This window comes from Megascapheus bottae, chromosome 4 (genome assembly GCF_031878675.1).
Source record: "Megascapheus bottae isolate mThoBot1 chromosome 4, mThoBot2.hap1, whole genome shotgun sequence".
In the NCBI taxonomy this organism is placed as follows: Eukaryota; Metazoa; Chordata; class Mammalia; order Rodentia; family Geomyidae; genus Megascapheus; species Megascapheus bottae.
This window is the reverse complement of record NC_143512.1, coordinates 55,712,242-55,739,675: the sequence shown is the minus strand read 5'-3', so window position 1 is coordinate 55,739,675 and position 27,434 is coordinate 55,712,242. Positions and strand designations below refer to the sequence as shown.

Sequence of the window (27,434 nt, the reverse complement as noted above, 5' to 3'; positions counted from 1 at the left end):
CTTACTTCACTTAATACGATTTTTTCCAAGTCTTTCCATTTCCTAACAAATGGGGTGATGTTTTTTCTGACAGCAGCATAGAATTCCATTGTGTATAACTACCACATCTTGTTGATCCACTCATCAACTGAGGGACATCTGAGTTGGTTCCATATCTTTGCTATGGTAAATAGTGCTGCAATGAATATTGTTGTGCTAGTGGATTTAGTATGTCCTCGTTTCTGGACAATTGGGTAAATGCCAAGTAGTGGAATTGCTGGGTCATAGGGGAGTTCTATGTTTAGTCTTTTGAGGAACTGCCATACTGCTTTCCATAGTGGTTGAATGAGTTTGCACTCCCACCAGCAATGAGTAGTGATCCCTCCTGGCCACATCCCCTCCAGCATCTGTTGTTATTAGTTTTCTTGATCCTGGCCACTCTAACTGGAGTGAGGTGGAATCTTAGAGTTGTTTTGATTTGCATTTCTTTTATGACCAGAGATGTTGAGCATTTCTTCATGTGTCCATAGGCCATTTTTGTTTCTTCTTCAGAGAGGACTCTCTTTAAGTCTTTGGCCCATCTTTTAATGGGATGGTTGTTTCTTTGGAGATTAGTTTTGGAGTGATTCGATTTTTTGAGCTGTTGATATATTTTAGATATAAGGCCTTTGTCTGTTGTATGGTGAAGATCTTCTCCCACTCTGTAGGCTTTCTAGTTAATTTGCTAGCTATGTCCTTTGCCATACAGAAGCTTTGCAGTTTAATGCAGTCCCACTTATCCAGACTTTCTCTGATTTGTTGTGTTTCTTGGTCCTTATTAAGAAAGTTTTGACCTGTGCCAAGGAGACCTAGTGTATTTCCTATTCCTTCTTGTAGGTTTTCAGTGTATCAGCTTTTACCTCGAGGTCTTTGATCCATTTGGAGTTAATCCTGGTGCAGGGTGACAAAGAAGGATCCAACTTTAATTTTTTGCAGGTGCTTAACCAGTTCTGCCAGCACCACTTGTTGAAGAGGCTGTCTTTCTTCCATTTTATTTATTTTTTTTTGCTCCCTTATCAAAGATTAGGTGGCCATAGGTCTGTGGGTTAATATTTGGGTCCTCAGTTCTATTCTATTGGTCTTCAGGCCTGTTCTTGTGCCAGTACCAAGCTGTTTTGGTCACTATGGCTCTGTAATAGAGTCAAAAGTTTGGTATTGAAATTCCTCCTGCGCTGTTCTTTCTGCTAAGAATTGTTTTTGCTATACGGGGGCTTGTATTATTCCATATGAAATTTTGGATTGCCTCTTCTATTTCTTTAAAGAATGACATTGGGATATTGATGGGTATTGTGTTGAATTTGTAGATAGCCCTTGGCAAGATTGCCATTTTCACGATGATGATTCTTCCAACCCAGGAGCAAGGGAGGTTTTTCCATTTCCTCAGTTCTGCTTTAATTTCCTTTTTCAGGGTTTTAAAGTTTTCATCAAAAAGGTCCTTTACATTCTTAGTTAAGTTAATTCCTAGGTACTTTATTTTCTTTGAGGCTATTGCAAAAGGAGTTGCTTTCCTGATTGTTGCCTCATTCCTCTCACTGTTGGCATATAGGAAGGCGGTTGATTTTTGAGGGTTAATTTTATACCCTGCTACCTTTCCAAAGTTTTGAATCAGCTCAAGGAGCTTGGGTGTGGAGTCTATAGGGTTCTTTAAATAGAGAATCATGTCATCTGCAAAGAGGGAAAGTTTCACTTCCTCTTTCCCTATTTGCATCCCCTTTATTCTTGCTTCTTGCCTTATTGCTCTGGCTAGGAATTCTAATACTATGTTAAAGAGGAGTGGAGAGAGTAGGCAGCTCTTGAATTTTAAACTCACAGAAACTGAGATAATAAATGCTGGTTGTTTTAAGCTATGAATATTTGGGAGGATTTGCTCTGTACATTGCAATTCAGAAGGTTACCATGGCCACAGAGAATGAACCTGGCATGTGACAGAGTTAATCAGGAATGACATTTCCAATAAAAAATATTTAAGAAATTTTCTATAAGTTAACATAATCCTTATATAAAAGTTTGACCAAAAAAAGACAATAAGGTACAGGAAAGTCACCCTTAAAATATCCAGGTAAAGATTGTAAATATAATATGAGAAAATAGAATGTAATAATGTATAAAACTCAGAATCAATTACGAATTAATTTTGAAAAATAATAGAATTAATAGAATAATAGAATTGAATTTTGGAAATTTAATTTGCATTTTGGAAAATTAATAAAATACATTATTGTTATAAACACAAGATACCACAGTTATGTTGAAGTATTTTTTTGGTAAATGTAACAAGTAATCAATGATATTTCCAACATTTATTTATGATAACCCACACTCACATATATACACAAATGTATATATATATCTTTCAGTTCTGTTTCTCTTCACAGTCCTAAATAAAAGTAAAGATGGGATTATTTTGAGGTGGGGAGAAGGGAAAGACAAATAAAGAAAGGGAGAATATAATCATAAAATTCAATGCAACTTCTACAAAATTAAGAAAACTAAGGGAAGGTGTAGGATTGGAGGGATGGGAAAAATGATGAAATTGATCAAGATTCGTTGTATTCTATACTACTTTTTTGAATGCCAACAAGTATTAAAGACAAAAATAAAAATTATTTTTAAAAAGTCTTAAAACCTTTCTCACTTTCTCTTCCATTTTTCTCCTTTTTTTCTCTCTCTCTTTTATTTTCCCTTTCTCCATCCCTTCCTTTCTTTCATGCTACTTCTTTGCTACACTGTTTTTGTTAGGTGGAAACAAACTTTACTTCGAAACAATGACCACATGAGAAGATTGATGAGATTGGTGATAAGGGGAGAATTGTCCTATCAGATAGCCAGATCTTTAAAGCTACAGTGATTCAAAGAACAACAATGTTTAGATTTGAAATAAGTATAGAAAAAATCCACAAAACAGATTATAGGATGTAAACTAAAATACATTCATATGGTATGATTTGTTTTCAGTATGAAACATAAATTTTAAGGTACTAGAATATTTTAATATGCAACAACATGTAACATTTCAGTTACATAAATGTAGCATTCAAATAATAATTTGGCCATTTAAATGTAAAGAAATAAGTTGAATCCATTGATGGGATTTATTTTTATGGAGGAAGAATGACATGGTATTCCTAGATTTATAGTTGAGGTGAGAAATGTTTTCCAGGCATGCCATAAACCACAGTGAAGAAAAAGAGTAACTTGTGACATTTGCACATTTCCCTTTTGGAAGTAGATCGTTTGGCACAGAAAATGCCACAACACTTTCAAGTGAAATAAAAATATTAAAGAATATATGCCAAGCCATTATTTTATTGGTTAGAAAGATTTAGGACTCAGTCTCTCTATCCTATTGCTTTAGTTTTTACAATCCAGTAAAATAGAATTTTAAACGAGAAATATCAAGAAATGAAAGTATTTGCCCACAGCGTTGCTTTTATTTTATATGTAAAATAAAGTTGAACCTTGATAAAATGTCTTAATCTTATCACACATTGTGACATCTATGAGAACCCAGTAAGATTTTGTTCATTTATGAAAATAAAAGATGTCAGGCTTATATGGGAACTTATGTTATCTTTGTCAACACCCACAAAACTACTTTCTTCTGTCTCACACCTTGTCTTCTGAAGAATCTGCATGCAGTGAAACCATTCATCACAAACCTTGGACAGTAGGCCTTGTCTAAAACTACATGAGATGTGGCTCTGACACAAGGGGGTGTGTCAGTAGCCATCCACTGGACTCAGACCCCTGTGTTCGAAGGAGAAAGGTATAGTCATCTACCTCCAAGGGTGGTAAACCCAGGTTTGATGCCAGAAAATACTATCAAGGCCAACTAGTCAGAATTCCACTTTGGGGCAAGCAATCTACATATCAAATTGAGGTTCCAAAGTCACCAAAATGAACAGATCACTTGAGAGAATGTTTAACCTTTTTTTAATTTCTTTTTTCCTGTTTGGAGCCACAGCTGTGCCCAGCAATAGAAAGGTGTGTGAATTCCTAATTCAGAATGGGGTCCTGGCAGGCCCAGTGTAGGTGGGGACATAAAGCGGGGGCTGGAGCAGAAGTTTCATAGAGAAGTGACATAGGGTTAGTTCCTCCTATCAGTTCCTGATGCACTTATGAGAAGGGTACAGCTGGGCACAGGCTGAAAAGACCACAGGGCCTAAACTCATCCCTGGGTGCAGAAAGAGAGCAGAAGTAGAAAACGTGAACACAGCCTAACACAGGCTTCTGTGTTTCCCTGGTGATCTGACCTCCTGAAGAGGAGTAAAAAGGGACACTCAGTGTGCCACCTTCTTGTCTCAACCTCACAGTGCCTGCCTCCTCTCAGCTCCTCCACCTCTGAGTTGAACAACAAAGTGTCCAAAGGATGGGTTCCAAATTCCAGTTCACTTTTCCAAATGGTGGGGCTGCCATTGCCAAATTTGCTCGTTACGCCCGAAGTGTCGGCTATGGGAAAGTACTGTCATTTCAAATGGAATAAAGCACTTTAGGCATTGACATGGGATTGGTTGCCTCAACTGATGGTTACAGTTTGCATTCCCAAAGTGAACAGTAACACCTCCCTTGAGAGTCCGCAGGATGCAGCGGTTAGTAACCTAGTCTAGAGAGCCAGGTGGCCCACAGCCAGCACACAGCCACAGCATAGAAGGCAGACTAGGTTTGGAGGGCAGAAGATTTAGATAGAAAGTGCTTCTGAGATTACCTGCTTGGAAAGGAAAGAGTAACATGAGACTGGAAAAGGAAGGAGTTGCAATGTAGTCTTAACAAAGGACTGAGATAACCCCTTTAGACCCAGATAGACCTTTAGAATTGTCCTGAGATCCAGCCAGAGTGTTGGACCTTTCTACACGCGCGTGAAGTCATTTCCTGAGGGCTCTCCCTGAGGCGGGAGGAATGATAGCACTGGAGTTAGTGGCTCTCTCTTCAATCAAGGCCATTCTCCAGGAAGCCTGACATCTATGGCCTATCTGTCACCCACACTCATCATCTGGGCCCTAAGTTCTTCCTTCCAGAAAGAGACTCTGAACTGCTCATCATAACATCCCTGAGAGCTTATATGGCCTTGAGCAAGTTACTTTCTCTCTGTCATATTTTACAAATGAGTGAAATGAGGTGCAAGCTATAGAACAGGGCCTACTTCATAGAATGCTGACGATCACCAAGTGAGCTAACATTGTAAAACCTTTATTGGGTGCTTACTAAATGCTCTGATCTAAGTGTTAATTATTATGTGGCTCTTATAGACTCCACAAGAACAGAAATGCTTCTGTTTGGGGGTGAATTGAGATTGTGGAGCTTTGTGAGAGACCAAAAACAGAGGAGATACCCTTCAGATGCCTCCCTACACCCAGCCTGATGTTGGTTTCCCAGAGATCTAGATATACAGCTACAATGCCTAGTCTGAAGGGCTTTGCATTGGCCCACATTTATTCTTAGTATGACAACCAAAATGAGCTCTAGGAAGAAACTTACAGGTTTACTTAAAATGTCCTTTTAAATGCTTCTTGATATGATCTGACCAATAGAATGGGAGAAAATATTCTGCCCGGTTTAAGGAAAGGCATTTATGAGACCCAACTTTGGAAATTAGCCCTGCAATTCTCTGCATTCGTCCGGGTGTGGAGAAGGTTTGATCTATTGGAAGAATCTATAGTCCCTCTACCTACAGGGCAAGAAAAAGGTTCACTGATCAAAAAGGGACGTAGTCCAACAGTGAGCCTTATGGGCAGATGGCATGGACTGTGTGCCCAGAAAAAAGTTATGATTATGAAGTAAGTCAAAAGGTAGAATATGGGGCTTGCAGGAAATAAAAGGCAGGGGTATGCTGAAATGAAGATTCTAATCTTCCTGTTGAAGCCAAGCTGTGACTAGATAGCTTTTCTTCTAAACATTTGGAGCATGCAACCAGTATCTCACAGACTGCGTCCTTTTTAAAAATAGGCCTGTCCTTGACTTGCTGTTTGAAGAGGGTACAATCCTGCTTTGGAGTAGATATACCGCTGCAGTGATTTTACACTACTATGTAACTCTAAAAAGTCATTTCCAGTCCTGCTCTATTTTGCCATCAAAGCAGTTTAGATGGAAATCTATTTTACATGGAAACCTCAAATTATTTTCTTTTCTTCTAACCTATAAGTTGTTTTTACCCTGCTCCAGTGCAACTGTTATCTTCCTCTCCCTTTGCCAAAAGCATTCCTCTCCCACCACCTCCTTGATTAGTGGCCAGTGCTCGTTTCCTACATGTTTCAGTAGAAGCAGAACAATTGTTTTCAATTACATTCCAATGCATAGGAGAAAATTTCTGAAAGCAACTTCCTTGTTTTCAATTGACTGTGGCAGCTTCAGAAAAGAAAACTCTTTCCAGGAAAGGATGCAACTCTCACTCAGAAAGCAATTTCAAGCTTCTTTTTCCCATTGCTCCCATGTATATGCACACACACACACACACACACACACACACACACACACACACACTCACACACAGAGTTACTGCAGATCTTCAGAAGGACAGCTGCTTGCTAAAGCCTTCTATCTAGAAACAGAGCTAACCAGGGATCAGGATTGAGGGGTTGCCAGACAGACTCTGGGCTTCCAGAGTCTTGGGAGAAAACCCAAGAAAACTAAGAGAAAAGGCCTGCAGAGAAAGTCTTTGCACAAACTGTAGAGTATGTGAAATGCTGGCCAGCATGTGCTGATATAAAGGCAGATATACAGATCAGCAGAATGAGGAACACAGAAATAATGCTTCACACTTATGATCAGTTTATATTTTTTTAACTGCCTGGCCAGGTAACCCTGATTGGCCTCAATTTTTCTCTCTCTTTTCTATTGATTATTTGTATGGGAGGGTCTTACTTATGCCTGATATGTAATTCTCCTACTTATGCTTCTTCATATCGTAGCAGGTAGCAGATGTCCACTACTCTACCCAGCCATTGTGTTTTCCCCCATAACTAGAATAACAGCTCACCACTGTGCAGCTCAAGTTTTTCAAACTTGTCTTGGCTAACCTTGAATCATGATTGTCCAATCTCCACTTCCCAAATAGGTCTATAGGTGTGAGCCACCATGTCAAGCTATGACCTCAAACTCTTGATCCTCTTATGTTAGATTGGGATGCTTGGATTATAGGTGTGCATTATCACACCCTGTGATCATGTTTGACAAGGCTGTAGGGACAAATATGAGAAAAAAATACTTTCTTCGAAAAATGGTGCTAGGATAAGTAGATTCTACGTGCAACAGAGTGAGACTCTACCTCTAACCAACATTACATATGAAAAGTAGCTCAAAATGGGTCAAAGATCTAATTGAAAAAGCTAAAATTAGAAGACTTTCAAAAGAAAGTATGGACATAAATTTCCATTATTTTAGGAAAGGGAAATGGCTTAGGAAATGATCTTTCAGATAAAACACCAAATATACAAGTAACAAGAAAATGATAGATAAATTAGATACAGTCAAAATTTAAAACTTCTGGGCTTCAAAGAATACTATCAAGAAAGTGAAGTTAGTACACAGAATAAAAGATTTTTGTAGATTAAAGATCTGATTAAGGGTTAGTATCCAGAACATATGGGTAAGTCCTATAATTCAAAAACAAAATGATAATTAACTCAATTTTTTTAATGATCAAAAGATCAGACACAATTCTCCAAAGAAGAGACCCACATAGTCATTAATTGCCTGAGAAGACAATTCTGATTATTAGCTCTCACAGGGAAAATGAACCCAAACTCCAGTGAGAATCCATTCACACCCAGTAGGATGGCTAAAATTAAGATGAAGAATCCCATGTATCAGCAAAGAGGTACAGAGATGACCCCCTTTGTGTACCGCAGGTAGGAAGGCGAAATGTAGCATCACTTTGTAATTATTTGGATAGTTATATATGGAGAGACCACACAAATCAATAATTCAGCTCGTAGGCCTGTTCGTAGAAAAAGGAACATCTACATCACCATGCACATTTATCCAAAACAGTGCAAATAACCCAAATTTCTATTAACTCATGAGTACATGGCTAAAGTAATATGTACATAACAACAGTAAACTATTTGGCCTTGAAAGGAACTTAGATGCTACAACATGAGTGAACTTAAAAAAATATGATGCTGAGCCAGGCGATGGTGGCTCACACTTTTAATACTAGCTGCTCAAGAGGCTGAAGACAGTTGGGCCAGGAAAGTCCATGAAACACTTATCTCTAATAAACTACTCAGAAAAACCCAGAAATGGAGCTCAAGCTGTGGCTCAATGGTGGAACTCTAGCCTGGAACAAAAGAAGCTCAAGGACAGCACCTAGGCCCAAAGTTCAAGCCCCAGGACGAGCAAAAACAAACCAAAACAAGTCAAATGCAATCACAAACCTCTTTCCTAAACCCCAGTTCTCCTTATCCTCTTTCCCTTGTGTCCTCATCTGTCTGGCACATGTGTGTGATTCCTGAAGATTAGACAGACATTCTTTAGAGGGGACTGTCTAGCAGTTCCCACAAACATTAGGTATCTAAATGGTCTTTATGGATCTCTACAAGAAGACAGCCTCTTGCATGTGTCTACAAAACCACTCAGGATGCTCTCTTGAGAGCAAAGGACCTGTCTTTAACTATACAAAATAGTGGTTTTGTATCTACTTTCAAAGCCACGCTTTCCTTATGCAGACTGAACCTCGTTATTGATTATAATTCTTCTGAAGTATGGAGATGGGTAGCTTTGTCTCATCCTTAACTTCAGGGGACAGCTTTTGATATACCATGATCACATATTAACATCCAATGTGTCCATTTCAGCTCAGGAGATCTGAAGAGCCAGAGGATAAAGGCTCTGCTGAGTCACACCCACACTATGGAATTATCACAGGACTATCAAGAAATGCATTCAGGTGTTCCAGAATGAACAACTGAAGGCTAGATTTTGCCAAGCCCTACTGAAAAGAAAACATACTTGTGGGTTGTTGGAGAAAAAAATAAGACTGTCCATTCCTAACCTACCCCATACAATGTATAAAATCTCTTAAGCAGTCATCTGCCATGCTTCTGATATTGACCGCTGGTATGTGCTTGTTATGACCTGGTGAATTCATTAAGACAAAAGTTGAAATGCATGTAATTTCCCCTTATGGAAGAAGCCACTTCATACTGATTTCAAATTTTAGAACCTAAATCCTAGACAAGCTTTTTCCAGGACCTTTTTATTTATGCTTTCTTTGAGCCAACACCAAATGGTTGACGTTGTTTCTTTTAATGGAGCCCATCTGCTAATCAGTAGTATATTCCAGAGTCTCTGGAAAACTTTACACACTTTATTAATTAGTTTTTTGATGGATAGAGTTTGACATTTGCATCTCACACAGTTCTTGCTGTAGTAAGCGCAATTACAATCAAAAATGGAAATCATAATCTTCAAGTGTCTTGTGTATGCATGTTCTTTCTATGATGGATATCAATTTGATTTGTTGTAAATTTAACAAACAAAAAAGGAGGAGAATAAAAAGCAGACTTTTGTTTGGCCAGGCTGGTAATACCAGCTTCATAGACTTTAAAGCAGAAGCAAGGAAGAAGCCAGCATGCTCACCACGCCAAGGATGTCTAGCGCTCCCACAAAGAGCAGGCACGGCCCAGTAAGGGGGAGAAAACTCCTCAACCTCTCTCCAGGTGTATGATTCCCAGATCACACTGCTCATGGCTCTCTTAGAGGTTCCTAGATTATAACAGAACTCAGAACTATTGAGAATCGCATATAGATTAAGCCAACCTTGAGTTAAGACTCTTATTCATCATCTTTGCTTAAACAAAACTACTGAAAACAGGCAACTCATAAGTCAGTAATTCAGAAATCCAGAAATGAAGAAGAGAAGCATTTTTGAAGGGCAAAGAAGTTTCCCAGCATCAGCTGTCACCGCTAAGGATGCCAAATAAAGAGCTAAGACATCTGTGGCTGTGTCTATGCATACGTTATGCTGCCATTTAACCTGTGGACAGTGAGAGTCACAAAGAGCTGGAAGGGAATATGTCACTTAAAGAAGTTAAGAAGCCCATCAGAGTCATGAGACTTCAAGGAACATTTCACCCTCATTTTCAGTAAATATCCTGGATCATTTTTCCCCTGGTCTTATGTTAAGATCATCTTTCTCTAGAACCAAGAATACATAGGTATAAATCTGTTGTCAAGTTGCGTTTGGTTTTGAATACATTTCTTTAAAAGAGTATCCGTGCATATTATTAGCCAGAGTTTCAAACAAACTTTGGAATCTTCACCTGTCCAGTCTATCTTTAGAAAATAATTTTTGCCTCAACTTAGTAATGAATTTATTAAGGTTTTTTTTATCAGTTATACAATAAAACTCTTAATACTTAAACTTTGGCTTCTTAATCTCTACAATCCTGATAACTGAAACTAGCTAGATAATTCAAGGGATCTGTCCTGTGCATTGTTGGATATTTAGCAGCCTACTTGGCCTCTGTGTACTAGAGGCAACGCCTTCCCCCAGCATCTTGGAAGCCAAAAATATCTCCAATCATGGCTAAATGCCTTGGAGTTGGGTATAGCTCCCTTTCTAGTCACCCCATCTCAGCCCATCTATCCCCATCTCCCACTATAAGAACATCCATCAATCTGTGGCTTGGAGAAAATCATCAAATCCAAAAGAAAATACTAAAGTAGACACCAATCTGAAAACCCCCAAAATCTTTGCTTTCCAAGTATCTAAATACTTGAAGAGTATTTTAATAGAACCTCACACTGCCTGCGATGGAGAATTGTGTTGTCTAGTTCTTGGCAATGCGCCATAAAGGGGAGGGAAATGTTTGGGAGCAGCTCCCTTTCTAAGATTAAAATAATAATAATAATAATAATAAATAATAGTAATGATGGTGATAGTAATAAACAAGAATCTCTATGAGAAAATATTTACCATATTTTGTTTTCTCTGTTGTAATTTCTGCCTTAAATGTGGTTGAATGGCATGGAGCTTTGTCAGCCATCTTGCCATTGGACAAAAGAATGAAGGGCTAGTGCTCTGAAGAAAGTGGAGCAAAGGAAACAAGAGCTTCATTCCTTCACCATAGCTCCAGTATGCCCATTAGTTGAGATAATTCAACATTTTTTATTGCCTAAACTGGCAATATAGACTATGGTCTATAGGTTAAATCTAAACTAAGATTTATTTTACATTTTAAAAGTTTTTTTTTAATTAATGACAGAGGCCGTATATGGCCCAACGAGCCTAAAATCTTGACTGTGTTTTAGAAAAAAATTGCTAATCCCCAATCTAAAACACTTGTGGTGGATGTCTTACAATTTTCATCCTATAACATTCCTAATATTTTCATTTTACAATGACACAAATTAATGCTTAGTCAACCAATGTCAGGCTCAATTAGACAATCAAATGCAAACACACATTTGTTACTTCAATTCACTATAAAGCTAAGGCAAACTTTTCTGTCCCTTCAGGCTTCAAATAATATTTCTACTAAACACAGCTTAGTTTGAACGATCTGTATTGACAAGCCCCTTGAGTAAACACAATAGAATCAATGATAAGCTTAGAAGGAGGTCAGACTGGCTCACTTTCTGAAGCAGCAAGGCATTTCCTGCATTAGGGAAACTAAACGCAAGGGGGTCCCAGAAGGAAAAGACATTACAGATAAACATTATGCTGGCAAACACACTGATGTTATAAATTACTTCTGCTGAGATAGCTCTTGTACTTCCTGTTGACTAATGCAGAAAATCCTTGATGGAAAATACCTAAAGCCTCACTTTTTCAACTCCATATCCTAATACTGCTGTTTTCAGAGAGCTGCCACGTCCAGTACCACCTTGGTAAATTGCTTAAATACTTAGAAAAACTTAGGTGTATAAAATCTGGTCTAAAGAAGGGCATAGAAAGCCTACTATGCAAAGCTCACCAGTGCTGTAGAATCAAAGGACTACCCACCCACCAAGCTATGTCTGAGCACTGAGAGGGGGGAGTAGGGCCTGCCTTTCTCTTTGCTGTCAACCAGTATCCCTGTATTGTTGTGCCTGTGCTAGTGGCTGAAACACAGTAGGTCAATAAGAATAACAGCCTCCACCTATACCCAGTACTGGCTGTGCTTCAGTGTCCGATTGGTTTGTCGGCAGAGTTTGGCCATATCGGGATCCAGGTTCACCCCTGACTCCCAAGCAACACATTTATCCATTGGCTCAGCTGCTGGGTAGGCCATTTGTTCACCTTGTGGGACCCTGAGAAGACTGGCTGGAGGGCTACTGGAGCTTCTTAGAAGGGGTGTCACTGTGACTGTGGGAATGCTTGCATTCTTTTCTGGTCTACAAGTAGGGATTGTGGGCTCTAGGCTGAGCTGGGGTCAAGCAGGGGTTTTTCCTTCTCTTCCTTCAGGCCCAGCAGGAAGACACACAGGGCCACTACAGTCACTGTTAGGAGGAGGAACACAGCAGCCAGGGGTATGATGACAATGAGGGGGTAACTGGGTTCTCTGGACTGAGTGGATGCCCCAGGGTTGACTTTGGTGGCAGCTGGTAACCAAGTGATCCTGGTGGGAGAGGCCTTGTCATTCACTCTTGGCTCTTTGCCATTGTGCTGCCCCCGGGGATCTGCTCCCTGCCATCTGGTCTGGGTCAGATTCCCTAGAGTTTCTGTCTATGTCATGGGTTCTGAAGAAACCACAGGCGGTTTCTGAACAAAAACTGAGGTCACGAGGTTATCTTCAGTGAGTAATAAAGGAACATCTGGTGTAAAGCTTTGCAAAAGTAAGGGCTCAAGTGGCACAATGGTGAAGGGGAGATAACCTATTGCTGGTTGTACATAATCAGCCCTGAGCAAGAAAACAAAGGAGTCATTTAGTGTATCATTGTCTGTTAGATTAGCTTCACATCTGATTCCAGCACCAATAGCCCCTGGTCAATGTCTTTCTGGGTGAACAGAGTAGCATCTTCTGCCATATTGCTGTGAACAACTCTTTGCCTAAGTCTTCCATGAACAGGGGGTTCTGTCACTTCAAATATGGGATCACTATTAGTCAGATTAACAAGTTCAGTTGCATTGAGGTCCCGTCTCCTCAGCTGATGAGCTACTCTGCTGACAGTTTTCAGGTTTGACATAACCCGCAGTAGAGGCTGCACTCTGATGCCCAGTGTTTGTCCCGTCAGATTGCTTTCTGAGGTAAACAATGAGAAATGTAGCTGGTCCTCTGAGGCTGTGAGATTTGTCATATGATAAAAGAGTCTTCCCAAATCTAAATTCTCCTATCCAAAACTGGTGACCACCTGGTTTTCAATCAGCAATTGCCCATTTGGAGTGGCCATGTCATTCTGTAGATGACCTGGAAGCTTCTCCCATTGGTCACTGCTGAGAGGTGAGTGTTGGTGATGGGGACAGTTGTCTGGCCTTGTGGGAGAAGAAGATCTGTGAGGGTCCCAAGGTTGATGGAGACGGGAATGACATCCAGATGGAAGAGCTTGTAGAAAGGGCGATATTTACCATCCTTCACACTAAAGTAGAACGCTTCAGAACATGGTCTTCCATCTTATATGAACCACACCTGAGAGTTACCAATGTCAGCTGTGTAAAGTGGTGAACAGGCATGTCTAGATGGTAAGCCATGGCCAAGAAACCATTGCTGGGGTTACAGATGATCATACACCTGATTTCATTCGGAGGACCGTCTAGATCTTCCACTTTCAGGATTTCAGGTCCCACAATCAACCTACTGCCCTGCAGAACTTCTAACCGAAGCCTTTTCGTCTTTAATTCCGGTGGCTGGTCATTCACAGGAATAATGGTGATGTTAAACATCTCTTCAAGACAGTCAGCCTCTGGCTTGGTGGTGGACGTGCTCTTTTGTTTTGGCCAAATGGCAACAGTAAAATTATCAGTCCGTGATTCAGAGTCATCATGAAGGTATAGGATCCCAAACTTATTGATTATATACTGGGAGAAATTGGGTTTGCCTTTGGTGATGTTTCTTTCTCCAACCATAATGGTTCCGTGGTGAGGAAGGGATGTAACCTGGTACCAGATTTCATAGGAAGAGCGCTGAAGTTCAGGTAATTGGAATAAGAGATTGGAAGCATCTAACTTAGACTGGTCAATGAGAACGTTGTCTCCCTCCTTGACAGCAGCTCCTATCAAGTAAAGCACAGACAGCAGAAAACAAAGCATTTTATTAGAACTTTTAAGTACTATTGTAAAGTTTTCTCTTTCAAATTTGCCCCTTAATGGGTTATTCTAAACACAGAATTAATACCCAAAGCATTAAAAAAAACTAGTACATTTTTAAATATGAGCATGTGTGTGCATGCGTGCGTGCACACGCACACACACACACACACACACACACACACACACAGTAAAGCCAATGTTTCAGATAAGTGAGCTTTAAGAAAGACCCTCCAATTCATTTATGCAGATTTCCCAACTTTAGCTATTACTTGCAGTGGAAACATGTCATTTTCAAAACCCCTTTCTCTCCAAGAATTTACCCTATTTGCCATTTTCAATTTTCTATCAACAGTTTTCAGTCAAAGGAACCATGCAGGTACAAATAGAATTCCCTAAATCTAGGTTGGCAATTTATCCCCAAGACACCTAATAAACATATGAAAGAAAATAGAAGAGGCACAGAGAGAGGGGGGCAATTATAACAAATATAGCAGGTTTATTTCAAAGGTTGATATGACGTTGACAACAAAAAGGGGGGAATTTTATTGTCCCTATTTGAATACAGATAAGGCACTGATCAAATCTTAGTAACATTACCTGTATTTGCAAACAGATGACTCTGCCAACCAGGTTTATTAATTTCATATGAAATCGTAATATAGAACTATTCAGGGCCCAGAACTGCTGGTGGGGAGGACACTGTGAATGTGAATGAATCTTCCACAGTCCAGCCTGTGTTTGCATGATCCATGTGCTGGTATATTAGCCCTTCATTGACCTGCCACCAGACAGACAACAAGAAAAACAAGTACAGAATGGTATAAAATTAACGTATTTCCTAATTCATATTCTAACAGAGCTTATTGTTCATGTTTGAATTATTGCACACATCCATGTAATGAAAAATGTGGTAACTTATATTTCATGAAATCAAGAGGATTCTTTTTTTAAATTGATTCATCTAAGGAAAAAATATATTGATTTGGAGATGACTAATACACTAAGGTAGTTGTGTTAAAGTGCACAACAAACCTCTACTTACTTGTCAGACAATTATCAACTGACAGCGAATCTGGTTTCATGTGTACTCCCATCTACTGTTCTTACCCAATAAATGATCTTGAATCAAATCATTTCATCTGTAAATAATTTAGTAAGTACTAATAAAAGATGGTCTTTAAAATATAACCAAGATATCACTAGTATACCTAAGTAGTATAACTATTTAATATCAAATATCTAATCTGTGTACTGATCTAGTACATGTCTTTTTAAATGAAAACACAATTACATGTTTTGTCTGAGTCAAGATCCTTAGACATCTGTAAGTCACCTTAGTACTTTACACAGCTGTCTTTTCAACTGTGGGCTCCCATCTTTAAATTTTTTCTTGTCGTTTGTTTGATGAGACAATTGGATTGTTCATCTTATGCTGGTTACACCTCTAGGATGCTTTTAGTATATTCCTTTTTCTCCTATAGTTAAATCTACAAGCTTAAATAATCAGATTACATTTTAATATCAATATACTATAAATACTTCCCATTGGACGTCTTTCCAAAGCACAGTAATATCTGGCTGCCTCACCACTGAATATGTTAAAATTGATTGGTTCAAAGGTTGATAGGTTGATCTACCTTGTCAGCCTATCACCTACGAGTTTAACAGTCATTGATACCAATACCTGAATCCATTATTGTGACAAAACATTAGTACTCTCTTTTATCCATTATGTGTTCTTTTATTTTCTGGAAGTCTTGTATGAAGCGCATTCTCCCATCAGCTGTTTGTTAAAGAAACAGGAAAAATGCTTGGTTCCTTTTCCTTACATTCCTGTTTTCAGAATAATGAGTTCATTTTCTTGCTCTGATAACCAAACATGACTAATGGCCCTATTTGTTTTAGAAGCATGACAGATTTCTGAATTCTAATGCATGCTCTATCTCATTCCATTGCAATTATTCTTCTTATTCTTCTCATTGTTACTCACATTGCCCCACCTTGCCTAATGTAGTTTTTAAATATTTAATTGAAGCCTTTAATACTTTTTGCTTGTCAGTGTTCTAATTCCACTATCAGTGTTTTATTGTCTATCCCCACTGTGGGTAGTCTTTTCTCAAACATTAGTGACTGGAAATGTAAAACTGCACCCTAGAAGACACACAGCAGACAACACATGCAACTCTTACTTCTTTTCTCACCTGTCAATGATAACCATGTCTCAATTTGTGTGATTCTGTCGAAATATTCTAGTATCCACGTCAAAGTGCCTAGGATAAGTTATCATACCATTCACAGAGCTGTTAAATTAGTATTGGTAATATTTATAAATACTGGATTACTTAACCAGATGTTTGGATCTTTGAGTATGTACTGCCTTGGCTCAGTGCTGGCTGAGTGGATGCATGAAGAATCAGAGTTCTACCAAGTCTTTTAATTAAAGAGTTTCTATATAAATAAAGTTTCCTGTACCAGAGGATCCAAAACCCACTAATTGAGATCTTTGTTCCTTAGACTACTCAAGGATGAGGCAAGGGAATTTTGTAAAAAATGTTAATGAAAAAGGAAAGATATATGTCATCTCTAAATATTGTCTCAGAAAGAAATAAAATTATGCATGAAAAATTGAATTACTTGTATTAAAGGTAATCCAATTTGAGTTTGGAAATGAGAAATCGGATTGTCTTTTCCAAATACGTTGGTTTTATTTAGCAATCTTACCATTTCTATTCACAAGCTCAGATTTATGACAGAAGATTTGATTAGTCATAAATGTATTATGTATTCCTCCTCCCAGAACCAGGTGACTGTGCTCTGGAATCAGTGCCAACAAATGATTCCTAGATGCTTACTATGCTGTTTAACAGTTATGATACTATAAAGCAAAAGAAATCTAGGTTTTTTCTAACAGTACTTGTTCTTATACTTTCTTCATACTTGTAGCAGACACTCTACCATTTAAGTCACACTTCCAGCCATTTTTGCTTTAGTTATTTTTGAGATAGGGTCTTGCTGTTTTACAGACTGGCCTAGAACACAATCCTATTTGGATTTCCTACCACAGCTAGTATGAAAGACATAGACACCATGCCATTGGCTAAGATAGGAATCTCACAAACGTTTAGATCATGTTGGCCTCAAACTGCAAGCCTCCTGATCTCTACTTCCTGAGTAGCTAAGATTACAGATATGAGCCACCATGTTGATAATGGTTCTTAATAGTAACCATAACATAGTTTAGTAACCAATGGAATTGTTTTCTTGGAACTAGCCACTCTTGTCCACTGGTCCTTTGGTATAAGTGAAAATTATCATCCCTGCAAAATGCATAAGAAGTTATTGGCATCATCTAAAAGTGTTATGATAGCTGTAGTAAGGAGCATGACCACTCCAGGAACAGAATGGTGCTCGTAGGCGGGTACAGTTGAAGATGTGAAGTCTTCCAGGGGAAGGACCTGGGAAAGTTCTAAATGCACCTTTGTACTTCACTTGGGGAATCTAGTGGAAGACGAGTCTCTTACAGGTTCTATTTTTAAAAAGGCATTTCAGGAGTGTGGAGTTTCGCCTAGTGGTAGAGTGCTTGCCTACCTAGCATGCACAAAGACCCAGGTTTGATTTCTCAGTGCCAGTCACCTGGCCTATTTCCATAGCATTAAATATGGGTAGATATCTTACTTAGCTAAAAACCTGTGCCCTGAGATTGGGGAGATAGACAGTGGAGATTTTTACCTCTGATGGGTTTAGATCACTTCATATATTTTCTGTCACAGAATCTTTCTGGAATGCTATTAGGAAACCAGTGGGATAGACTTTCCGCTAAAACTTTAGCAAGAAATACAAAATGAGAAGAATTATCATTTGGCACCTATTGCAGACATAACAGTTCAAGCAAGAATCCTAAAACGATGGCTACAGCCTGGCACCAGTGGCTCACATCAGAAATCCTAGCTACTCAGGAGTCTGAAATCAGAGGATTGTGGTTCAAAGCCAATCTGTACAAGAAAATCAAGACTCTTGCCTCCAATTAACTGTCAAAAAGCACCACAGGGCCGGGAGTTTGACCTAGTGGTAGAGTGCTTGCCTAGCCTGCATGAAGACCTGGGGTTCGATTTCTCAGTACCACATACATAGAAAAACGCCGGAAGTGGTGCTGCTGCTCAAGTGGTAGAGCTCTAATCTTGAGAAAGTCCAAGAACAGTGCTCAGGCCCTGAGCTCAAGCCCAGGACTGGCAAAAAAAAACAAAACAACAAAAAAACCAGCACTACAGCTCAACTGACTTGAAATTTCAAGGGGGGGGGGGTAGAGGGAGGGAGAGGGAGAGAAAGAGAGGGGAGATTGGAGAGTGAGAATGTCTGGAGAGAAAGTGTCTCGTTAAATGCTAACATTTGACATGTCAGCTTTAAGAAAGGACCCATACTGATGACCCAGCATATGTAGACTGAAGCATGAATCAACACATCTTCCCAATTGCCCATGAATGAATGCCTAAGCATAGTCCCAAATTTGAAAACTTCTCACAGTAGTGGTATTTTTTAAAAGGACAATAATAAAATAACTCTTGGATTTCTGAGCTTGAAACTTTCTGTGTCCCCTATTCTAATTTCTATATAACCACCAGGAATATTTGTCAGACCATAAAGAGAGAACTTTGGCTGTCAAGAGAGCCTGAGGCTCCACTGTCTTCTCTGTGACTTTTCTGCCTTATAAAAGTTTGTCATGTAAAACTTCACTGGGGACTCTTTGATGCAACCTTCCAGAATTATGGCTTTTTTATGGCTTTTATTCCTCCAAGAAAGAAAAGAACATTTACTGACTTGAAAATGGAAGCAGAAGGTTGACCAGTCCTAAATTCAAAAATAAATGCTACTCATTTTCAGTTCTTTGGTCTTTGTGCAAGTTCATTTAATCTCGTTGTGCCTTAAAATATAGAGCATTTTGTGCATTTAAATATAGAATACTTTCTCATTTGTAGATATTCATTTTGCCTGGTCTTTTTCCATAGCAGCATTCAAAATGGTAGGCTCTGTGGACAAGTCTTGGTCTTTCAGAACACTGAAGTCATCACTAATGGACATGAGGAGATTTGGGGGTAAGATGGGAGGCTATACTAATCTCTTTTAGTAAATCATAGCAGGAAAATACTAAGATATCAGAAAGTTCTAAAACATGCCTAATGTCAATGTTTTCCCATAAAAATGAGGGGATTTGTACAAGGAATCTTGGCACACATTCTGGAAGCTGACTTTTAGCTTCTTTGTAAATAAATACTTTTTCACCATTCTGTAGTAGGCAATTTAATAAATATTTTGTTTCTTGAAAAAACACACTGCTTAAAAATGTTTTGCAAAGTTTATCATGAAGCAATAGGGATAAAGAAATCCAGGAGATTTCTTACATATCTACTTAACAGAAATATATCGTGGATACCTAAGTTTTATTAGAGCCCTAAATACAAATGGCAAGCCATGCCCTATGACACTGCATGTGATTTATTTTATTTTGATATTTTATGCCTACTTAACAGACTGAGAAAAACAGGCTCAGAAAATGTAAATAGCAATCAATTGAGAGTCTTATTTTGAACTTAGTCGTTTGGAGTCATATCAAGAGCTCTGTCCACAATGTGAAAAACCAATGAGATTCTAGGCGATGAAGGAACCCCGTGACGGGAAAAGTCAGTTGGTAAGTATGACTAAAGCAGACAAGTGCCACTTGGTGGCTTGGCTAGACCAGGACAATTAGTATTGGACAGAGCTTGAATAGACTTGTAATAACTCAAAGCCAGTTCTTGCTACCACTGTGTGTATATGTGTGTGCATGCATATACACACACAAAAACACCAGTACTGGGTCTTAAACTCAGGGCCTCAAGCTCTTGTTGTGCAGCCTTTTCTGCTTAAAGGTGGCATTCTACCACTCGAGCTACACCTCAGATCCTCAAATCTCAGCCTCCTGAGTAGCTGGAATTATACATGTAAGTTATGTGTACCCAGTTCTATAGACTCTTGTTTTTTACAAATGGCAAATTAAGCATCCCAGCTCTTCTACAATGATGACATTTTTAATCAAGTAGAGACTCCTAAGACCCTGGAGAAAAGAGGGTAGAATTAAAGGAAAATGAATTTTCAAAGGGATCCAAAGTCACTAACAGATACCTGCCTGCATCTGGGCAAAAGTAAAGCTTTTGAACATAGAGCGAGAAAACTAAGGATCACCACTGAATGCCCTTGAATAAATCCAGAGATGAAGTAAGAATTTAAATACATCACCTTTAATGGAATCAATGACTGCATAGAATCTGATGAGTTTTTATTAAAAAAACATTCCAAGCATCCATAAAAGTACACGTGGACAAAACTGAGGGCAATGAAAAATGAAAAGGACAAACAGCCAATAGACAGGGCTAGGACACTCAGGAGAGGGTCTTCATTGTGCAGCCTTTCTGTACACAGTTTCCTATGATTAATCTTCTGCCATGCTCCTTCTCACAGTGGGACTTCAGCATTAAACACAGTGCTGGAATTCCCATTGGAGAAGAGAATAGCACATTATCTTAGAAGAGAAAGAGACAAGGAACCCACTCACTTAGCTCTCCACAATAGGACAGCTTTGTTCAAGTCTACAGCAAAAGAAAGAACAACAAAACTATCTTGGGCAGATATTCTTTCTTGGGCAAAGAAGAGTACAGACAGCCAAACAATTTAAGAAGATCAAGTCTCTAAGGTTCCCCAGGGATTAACCAAAAGGCCCTAAAAGCTAACACTTTGAAGACATCAAGATCCCCTGCTCCTAAAAAAAAAGAGATTAGAGAAATGATTCCTTTCTGGGAGTTCTTCCTCCTTTCTACTGGGACTGCAGCACCATGGTTGCAGAAAAGAGTGCAGCTAGGTGACATCCAAGTTTGCAAAAGAGATCAGAAGTCCAGGGCAGACCAGGGTGCCAACACTTTCAGAGCACCTAGGTCTCAGGCAAAATAAAGCAAGGCTAGGTTAAGTTCCTCTTGGTGAAATAAGTAGAAGAAGCATTTCAGGAAACCTAATGTCCTCAATGGTAATATCTGGAAATCTCTAGCTACTGAATCTCTAGCAACTGATCCAAATGATTATCAACAAGTTGAAGTCAATCTCTGCACAAACCTTTTGTGAGGGCACAGCAATATTTATTCCTCTAATTCCCTACATGATCGAGAGGTTCAAACCTGCATGTTTGGCTAGTCTGTTGGTTTTGTAACAGTCCTGAGGCTTGAATTCAGGGCACTATCCCTGAGCTTTTTGACTCAAGGCTAGAACTCTACCACTTGAGCCACAGCTCCACTTCCAGTTTTTCGGTGGTTAACTGAAGGTAAGAGTGTCCAGGCTGGCTTTGAACCACAATCCTCAGATCTCTACTGGAGTCCAGGTGGAAACCACCTGGCATCCAGCTCAAACCCACATTTCTACAATGGATTCTGACATACCTTGTGTCATTATAACTGTGTAGATCTTCTTTAAAAAAATGACGAAATGAAACCAAACCAAAAGGTGCTACTTAGGAACAAGCATAGGGAGTACGGAGCACCTTGTCTGTGTTTTGCATGAGTGCAAGGCTAAAAAAAACAAAATAAATACTTCCCAAAGATATTGCTCCCAATTTCTAGAACTTGTAGATGTTCTCTTAGATGGCCTAGGATTCAAAGATTAAGTGGGTTCCAACTGCAGTCACATGCCTTCATACAAGGAGGCAGAAGATTTATAGAGACAAAGGACGAAAAGCCACATGACTGTGGAGGTAGGAGTTGGAGCAGTGATATACTGAGAATGGCTATAATAGTCACTGGACTTTGGAAGAAGTAAAGAAGGACTCTCCCACAGCCCTCAGAGGCCAGTTGGCCTGCTGACACTATGATTTAGGCCCAGGAAATGAAGTTCAGGCTGGCATCCAAACTGTGAGAAAGCAAATTTCTGTTGTTGTTAACTATGGAGTTTGTTGGACTTTCTTATGACAGCCATGGGAAACAAAAGCAAAGTGAAAGGGCCTATCACTCTCACCAAAATAAATTTTCAAAATAAAAAAAAAGAGCCAGTCCTTTTAATAGAATAAAAAAATCAGCTTCTTCAGTCATTGGACCAAGACTTATCAGCCAAGCTCCAATTGAACGATGAATGAATGACTAAGTGATGACACAATGTAATAATTGTTACACATTGAAAAATATTTTCCACATAATTCAATAAATTGTAATGGCCAAAACAAAATTGCCCAAACAAAAAGCTGGCAGAAAATGTCACAATGACTACTGAGTGTGAGAACCACGGAACCACTGAACCAGAGACCATGAGAGAGCAGCACGGGGCAAAGTGATCATCAACAGGAAGACACTGGCTCCCCATCTGCAAATTCAAGGACACAAGCTTAATGAGCCATTAAGCTGATTTACTCTCCATTAAGTTGTAATAAATTAATTTCTATCCTATGGTAAACGTGTTCACAATTCCTTAAAATGCAAATGTTTTCTGGAGCAATAAACCCAGATTCTGGGAGGCGTAATTATAGAAAATTCATAACTCAGATTGATTGTATAATTTTTTAAATGTGGCCTTGAAAACTTGTGTGTGTGTGTGTGTGTGTGTGTGTGTGTGTGTGTGTGTGTCTGTGTGTGTGTCTGTGTGTCTGGTGAGTACTGCACCAGGAAGACACTAAAACAGATGATCTCCTATCCACAACAGCACAATAGCTAAAATGCAATTACTGGCTTTGTGGAATTTTAGAAAAAGAGGCTGGGCATCATAAAACCTCAAAACCAGAACACTTTGCTTTTGAATGCATCTACATTATCTCAACAAGCTGTGGAATGAAAACCACACAATTAGCTTCAAGTTCTACTTGGAAAAGATCAATGTTTTATAGAATTCAGCTCCTTGGTCCATGTTATTCTTTTTAAAAGGCTTTTTGTTTAATTCTGAAATTTGGTGATTTACCTTCTCCTTATACTTGCATGCTTAATTCTTCAAGTTACAAGATTTTCAGCCAACACTTTGGTAGTTTAGCTTTGTCTGTTTAGGCAGATAGAGTCTTGTGGTTAAAAAAAAAAGGTAGTGGAGGGAAGGGTTACTTGCTTATCTTCGTAGACTCATGGATGAGGTATAGTTTGAAAATACAGTGAACATATTCTGAGATCAGAAAATCTTTTGCACAATGATGTTACAACCTTTTTCCTCACAATTATTCTGCCAAGGTATGATTTAAGAATAACAGATGGAGGTTTCTTTCCTAAGTTATTTCCATCCAGAGCCACTGATAAATTTCATTTATCCATCACAAACAAGAGGAAGGTAGCGTATATGTGCAAAAAATAAAATCCTTGATTTTAACAGTGCCCCATCATAATCCTTTAATTTCCTCCTGTCCCACCTCTATCTCCCAACTCCATCGCTCCCACCTCCACCACCAATGAGAATGGTAAAGAACTAGGAACTCTGGGAAAGGGGTCAAAGAGGACACACCATTTACTGCCTCTCTGTGGATACTTGGCAGGTTACTAGTTGGAACTGACTCTTGAGATTAGAGTCTAGGAAGCCAAACAGTAATCAGAATCATTTGATACGTTGCATATGGAGCTCTTCAGCTCAAAGCTACCACCCTACTCTTGGGCCACAATGCCACTTCCTGTTTTTTTAGAGGTTAATTAGAGATAAAGAGTCTGAGATCCTTTTGTGCCCGGGGTTGGCTTTGAACCTTGATCCTCAGATCTCAGCCTCCTGAGAAGCTAGGATTACAGGCACAAGCCACCACAACTGGCTTGAGCTCTTTTTAACACATATTGTTTCTGTCCCTGGGCACAACACCTCAAGCCTATAAGTCTAGCTGGTTTAGAGGCAAAGATCGGGATATCATAATTTGAAGCAAGCCTGTGTACTCCATTTGGACCAATGGTGGGGCACAGAGGTCTATGCCTGTTAATTCTAGCCACAAGAGAAGAACAGTGACAGGGTACAGTGGTGAGTGTGTGGCTATCACCCAGTGACAAACAGGAACACAAGCATAAAAATAGTAGCCCAAGCATACATCAATAGAAAGGGACTGAAAAGGTGGCTCAAATGCTAGAGCACCTGCTTTGCAAGTTTAAGGCCTTAAGCTCAACCCCTGATACCAAGGAAGGAAGGAAGGAAGGAAGGAAGGAAGGAAGGAAGGAAGGAAGGAAGGAAGGAAGGAAGGAAGGGAGGGAGGGAGGGAGGGAGGGAGGGAGGGAGGGAGGGAGGGAGGGAGGGAGGGAGGGAGGGAGGGAGGGAGGGAGGGAGGGAGGAAGCAGAAGGAAGGAAGCAGAGGGAAGAAGGAAGGAAGGAAATTGCTTCCTTTAAATACAGCTACATAGCTGAGAAGACCACGGTTCTAGGTGACCTTCAGGTAAAAGAAAAAATGTTAATAAGACTAACTCAAGCAACAAGGCTAGGGACTATATAGGCATGGTTCAGCAATATAGCAGCTTCGTAGCAAGTTCAAACCCCAGTGCTGCCAAACAATAACAGCAATGAAAATACTCTAGGCATGGTGCTGAGCCAGGTGAAAGCACAAGGCTCTCTGAAAAATAAACTAAAGCTAAAAAGGCTAGAGGTGTGACTCAAATTATGAAGCATCTGACAGGCAAACTCAAGGCCATGAGTACAAAGCCCAGATACTGCCCCCCCCCACAAAAAAAGATTGAAATTGTTTTGAATACTCTTTCTTCTTTTGTCACCAACTAGATTGAAGAGAATTGTCTTTATTGAGTATTTCAAAGAAAAACTTCCCTTTCAGCATGCTGAAGATTGACCCCAGGGCCTAAAGCATTGCTTTTCCGCTGAAATTTGACAGTCTATATCAGTTTCACTGGTTTTTATTTTCTTGTGGCCTTTTCTGATTGCCCATTATTTCTTTAAAAAAAAAACTTTTGTTTTGTGCGTCAGCACTGGGGTTGAACTCATGGCATTTCATTTGGCTTTTTTTACTCATAGTTGGTGCCCCACTACTTAAACCACACTTCCTGTGAGCATTTTGACTGGTTAATTGGAGATACGTGTCTTGAGAATTTGTCTGCCCCAGCTGGCTTTGAGCCAAGATCCTCAGATCTCAGCCTTCCCAGTAGCTAGGATTGTTAGGAATTAGCCACCACTGCCCAGATGCTCACCACTTCTTTTACTTTCCAAACTATTTTAAAGTGGCTGGGCAGTAAATCTGAGCCATGAAAAAAATGGCTGACAGCTGACCTGAGAATTATTCAACTTGGGCTATAAAACTGCTAGCTTTAGGTAAAGATTCATATTCATGTGAATGTGAAAAGGGAGACAGAATCTGGGAAGGGAAAGCCAGTAGAAAGAAAATAACAAAGTTCTTCCTCCTCTCAACTCACAGATTAAAATGTACATTTTTGGACATAAGAGCTAACCAGAATTAGACTACCTTCTGATGAACACTCATTGTACTGTACTTAAGAGCGAGGCTCTGCTCTTACTGGTTTAAACATAGCATTTTAATGTTTTCTGATCTTATTTTGATAGTAAGTATGGGCTACAATTTGGATGTAAAATGGCATTGACGTTCTTTCCTGGTGTTGAGGTAGAAAGGGTTGACAGGGTATTCCAGTGACAGGCTTATAAACCTATCCAGACATAGCCTAGAAAATGTCTCAGTGCTCAGCTGCTTTCATGATTAGTTTTCCCACCATGTTCCTTTTTTCTGAATGCTGGGGTGGGATTCTTTGAGATCTTCCATCCCCAGGCTTCATTCCTTCTCCAGCCTGTGCTGTGGCCAAGGATGGAGTACCTTACCCCCACATGTGGCCCCCTATGCCTTTCCTCAGCCTAGCTTCTTATTACACTCCAGGAATATGCATTGGAGAACACTACAGACCCTCTCCAAAGGAAGACAATAAGTGGGTTATAAGGTGAAGCAGATGTCACTACCCTCTGAAGACCCCGTTAACACTCATTCAATTAGGTAACACATTAGGGCAAGCACACTGATGTTCCAGAAAATGGCTTTCCCTTGGGGAACTCATCCTTCACCTACAAGCAGAAGAAAGGGTCTTTTACCATTCCAGGAACAAAAGGATAATAACATCAACCTTCGCTGTCATCCAATTCGTGTGTGTGATTCTTAAGAGTTTTCTGCTGCCTCTGCATCCATTTTGATTATCAGCTAGACTTTGTCGGACCCAGAGCAGGGTGCAGGCACACTTGACACCCATTTCCAGTTCTAGTCTTCACTCCAATTCTTCAACACGCACAATCCAGATATTCACTTATTATTATTATTATTATCTATATCTTTAAGTAGTTGTACGAAGGGGTTTCAATTCAACATGTCAATTTGTATGCACAATGCATCTTGATCAGTGTCACCCTTGATAGTCACCTTAAACAATGGCTTCCTGGTAACCAACTCCTTAAGGGACAGCTAATTCGGCTAATTCAACTGACCGCACTGACCTGCCTTCCCCACATGGACAGTGGTGATCATCTCCCACTCCCTGTGTGGCCCTTTGGAACTTGGGCCTGGCTGTTTCAATCCTACCAATTCAAAGTCCCCTGGGGAAATGTGTTTAGATAATAGCCCAGGCTCAGAAGAACTGGTCCATTTGTTCCCTTCTATCCATGAGCTTCTTGAATGTTGTATGGCTATGGCCTCTGGGTATGCTGTGTGATATAAAGATATCTTTATTTCCATTTGCATCTCACCTATGCATTGGAGATGTGGTGTCTACATTACAGCTGGAAGTAGAGCTACAACTCAAGTGGTAGAGCACCAGCCTTGAGAAAAAAAAAAAGCTAAACAAAAACACTACTACTAACATACATACACCAAAAGGGTTGTGGATGGTAGTTCTATGAGAAAGAGCCAGTTAAGTTTAAAATACTTGGCTTTGGGTGTGCATCATAAACACACACGCGCGCATGCGCGCGCATGTTTATATTAAAGAGTGTGCAAAATATCATACAGAAATGCAAACAGATGCATACACAATGCAAGATTCACTCGAGCAATTACGCTGTGGATCTCCTTGAATGTCACCTTTAGTGATACGAAGATCTCTGTGAAGTCAGAGTTGAAACTTGTCTCTGGTAGCTGTGTGTCGTCTTGTGCTCCATATGGGTCCTATTTTAAGCCTGCCCAGCTGACTTGAGTAATTGCCTGGGCAGTGGGGTCCACTTGGCTTAGCAGGACAAAGACAAATGAGAAGGCTGCCCTGCCCTAACAGGCAGCCCTGCCCGGAGGCTACATACGTCAAGACTT

General features: G+C 39.7%; 1 pseudogene; it reads right to left on the bottom strand.

Moving 5' to 3' along the window:
* Positions 1 to 12,098: 12,098 nt before the first annotated feature.
* Positions 12,099 to 27,434, bottom strand: part of LOC150064497 (chondroitin sulfate proteoglycan 4-like) — a 52,782-nt pseudogene continuing 37,446 nt past the window's right edge.